We start from the raw sequence: 4,138 nt of genomic DNA on the forward strand, positions 1-4,138 counted from the left end.
AAATATTTTTTAATAAAAACTGAAACTAAAAATAATTTTTTTTCTTTATTCAAGAAAAAGAAAAATTAAAAAGAGGGGAAAAAGAAAAGAAAAAAAGAAAATTGAATAGTGGGACTGGCTAACTGACTGAAATATGACTGAAATTACTTCGTTTTCCCCTGGAAGTCAAACTATGAAGTGCTTTATAGTCCATAAACTAAAGCAGGTAGTGAGACTTGTGTTCTTAAAGAGCAAGGTTGGACCAGTTGGGTGGGGCTTAGTGTAATGGCTCCATTCTCCATTAGATGGCGCTTCTAGCCTACTGGGGTAGATTGTTTTGGTGCTTGTAGGTGCATATGTGCATGTGTGAGCGGTGAAAATGGAGTCACCCAGCTACTCAGTTTCTAGTATCGGAACTCTGTTCTCCCCGATTAGCAATTGCGCACCCGCTTCTGTCTTCAGCTTTCGTCCACTCCCCCTTTTTCACTGTCCGTGACCAAGCCCCAGGAAGTACCTCTCCTAAGTTTTGTCTCAGATGTGGCTGCCCTCCCTGGCCCCCCAGTTCTGAGGGACTGTGGCTTTGACCCACTCTGCCCTTTTGTGGAGGGTCTCACCAAGCAATGGCCGGGTGCCAGCAGCACCAAGGAATGCTTGCGGGCCCATGCTGCTGCCGATGCCCAGAGACTGCGGCCAGGTGCCATTTGTCCCAGAAAAAGTTCTCGAGACAATGTAGCAGCAGCGTTTCAGGGATTATGGAAAATCACAACACACATCTGGTGCCAGGCTTCACCCACAACAACCTTGTTCCAGCACCAGCGAATGTGGCCATTCTCTGTGGTCTGCTGGGCCCAGGTGGCCTCACAGCCTCTACCAAATGTCCTTCCAGTAGTGGAACCGCTTTTCCCTGTGTGTCCTGAGAACCTCCCGGACACCACTCTGTTCCTGGGGATTCGCCCTTCCCACCAGAGCACCGCCAGGTACGGAGCTGCGGAGTTGCAGCGTTTGCATTCCCTTTGTTTACAGTCTTAAGGAATTTAAACTGTCTCCTTTCTCCTTTCTCCCTTTATAGTTTAGTCCCTGTGGCTGTTTCCAATTTTCTACTTTCTCTCCAGCTGCTTTTGTGGGGGGTGCTTTTCCCGTATTCTCCCCCCACCTGTCTCCATCCTCTCTCTGCACACAAAAGCAGCTCCCTGCCCTCCGTGGCTTCTCAACCTCTCCATGCTGCATGCCTGCTGAATTCTTTGGTTCAGGTTGTGCAGATTGTTGTGTTAATCCTTAGATCAGTTTTCTAGGTGTGCAGGATGGTTTAGCGTTGGTCTGGCTGCATTTCATGGACACAAGACACACAAAAAGCTTCCATGCTGTTCTGCCGTCTTGGCTCCTCCCCTTTAGTTAAAAGTTCTTAAACACAGAGCAGTTTAAACAAAATATGAAATCACATATATACAATAACTGAGCTCCCATGTATCTGGAGAAAGACAGCTTTAAAGAATATATTAAAGTTTCACGTAAGGCATAAATTAATGGAATGTATTTTTTTTTAATTCTGTTTTATTTCCAAGCTACCAAAGGAAAACAGTGAAACGGTATCAGTTCAAAGCACTTCATAAACTATCTTAGCTGACATGTTGTGTGAAAAATGTATAAAAGCAATTAAAATTAATGGTAACTTATTTTTTTAGTATACCCAAGGAATATTGAAATGATGTATCACAAAATAAAGGCATAAAAGCAAGACACAAATTTCAAAATTATACATTATTTCAGATATAATTTTTACCAATGAATTTCCAACTATGAATTAAAAACACAATTTCTTAAATTATGATGGTGACAAATTTCTCCACTTAGTACTATGACAGTATATGCCTGATAGGCTGATAAACTATGGTGAATTTAATCTGATTAAAATCCTCATTTGTGCCTTCCTTCTCCTTGGCTTATTGTATGGATGTTGAGTTTTATATCATCTGGCCTGGGGTATCACTTAGGAAATGCTGACTTTTTTTCTTTTTTCTGTCTTTTTACTTTCTACCACCACTGGGCTTCCTGAACACTCATAAGTCACTGCAGAACCAGGCACTTCAGGGAAGTGATTGATGATAGCAGCTACTGTCCTTGACAGATTTTGATCCCCACCAGAAATTCAGCATCCATCATGTGCCTGAAATACTCAGTTGTTCCTTGATGATTTAGTATCCCAAATTCTGTGTTCCACAATTTCTACTTAGAGTGGAAAAATCTGTCATTTTGGAAAAGATGCAATGATTTCCATTCTTTTTGAGTATCAGTAAGCTCATAACAACCTTATAGTGAAAGCTACATTGTGTCATATTGTTCGTAATTAAAAGGAGAATCAATCACATGCTGCTCAATTCCTTGTAAATATTATAGTAGGTAACACCATCTTCCAACTAGAAAAAGTCTGTTCTGTGCATCAAATCATAGTGTATGAAAGTTGTGTATATCAAGTTATGCCATGATATAAAGTATAAAATACATTTTTGCTAATTTAGCATATTTCCATATTTTCCTTTGTCAATACTTATCAAATATCATTTTTTCAGATAGTTTAAGATGCCAAATAAATGTAATTAGTCATTTTACTTTACTGTTTGATTAGAAATTTTAATACAGACACTAACAAGGATGTACAACTTTTCAAGTGAAAGAAAAAGTTCAAAGTTAAGGAAAAGTTGAATGTTATAAATAGGTAATAAGAATACCTGCTTATTTTCTGCTGATTTTTTTCAAAGTTATCTGACTTCCTTGAATAAGAAAATTTTTAGAAGAGATACCATAAAAGCCATGAGGTTGTAAGTCTGATGAAAAGACAAGTGTTTTATACATAAAAATGACAATCCATAAAGAAAGAATGAGCAACTTAAAGAAAACAAGGCAGATATAACTATTTCACAAGATATTCTTTTGAAAATATTCTTTATTTTAATATATTCTCTTTTGTAAATTTAATGTTTCATATATGATGTTTTATGCAGTACTTCTCAACTTTAACATACTTAAGAATAATTTGTATAACTTGTTGAAACAGAATGATGGGAATAACTCCAGAGATTTTGAGTTGGTTAGTCTGGGGTATGTCCATGAAATTTACATCTTAAAAAATGCCCAGAGTTTGAAGATTTTTCCAGGAAGTGGGCCATATTTTGAGTATGACTGCTTTGGGATTAAAATATTAGAAATACATATTTCTTACAGATATTAGTCTGTAGGGAACTGGGCTAGGATAAAATGTAGATGGCAGTCCTTATACTTTTCTATGAATTGTTCTCCATCAGTGAGCAGTGATGTGTTGATAATGCCCGAGGCTTCTATGCCCAGTTCTCTTCTGGGTATGACTTAGTCCCTTTATTATAGAGATTGTTTCTCCTGGTGCCTGGAAAACTTTTGAGATTCCCTCCTCCTTAGTTTGTTCTTCTAACTTGCCCATGAATACTCTAGAACTGCTTTTCTAGTATAAGTGTTAAACTAAGTTCTTTAGTAACAGGCATCTTGTCTTTCCTGAGCATCCTGGCACCCGAAGGGCTTAATTAGTATCTGTCAGCTAGTCATAGTAAGTCTTCAACAAATACTTATGGAATAAATATGTAAAACCTGAAATGTGATTCATGGTATGAGTTAGTTGGTCCTTATCTAAGTACCCCCTCCACGCCGTTTTCCCCACAATATGTTATAAACTTTTGTAACCCAACTCACTAATGGCAATTATGACACATATAATCACTGAGATATTCATTTGTCTCCTCAGTTAGAATGTTTTCTTTGACAATAAGCTCTACTTTCTTTTTACCTCTAGATTCTCAGCGCCATGCAAGTGATTGGCATGACCAATACAAGCATTGTATGACCATGCTTAATAAATGTTTACAGTATATACTGAGTGATTTCTATTCTTTTAAAAAATGTTTTTTTAATGTTTTATTTATTTATTTTTTAGAGAGAGCGAGAGAGAACATGCATGCACACACAAGTGGGAGAGAGGCAGAGAGAGAGAGGGAGATAGAGAATCCAAAGCAGGCTCCAGACACTGAGCCATCAGCACAGAGCCCAATGTAGGACTCGAACTCACAAACCATGAGATCATGATTTGAGCCAAAATCAAGAGTTGGACACTTAACCACCTGAGTCACCCAGGTGC

This window comes from Lynx rufus, unplaced genomic scaffold, assembly GCF_022079265.1.
Source record: "Lynx rufus isolate CCGP_SWC_20201006 ecotype Redwood Valley unplaced genomic scaffold, mLynRuf1.p SCAF_1, whole genome shotgun sequence".
Taxonomy (NCBI): Eukaryota; Metazoa; Chordata; class Mammalia; order Carnivora; family Felidae; genus Lynx; species Lynx rufus.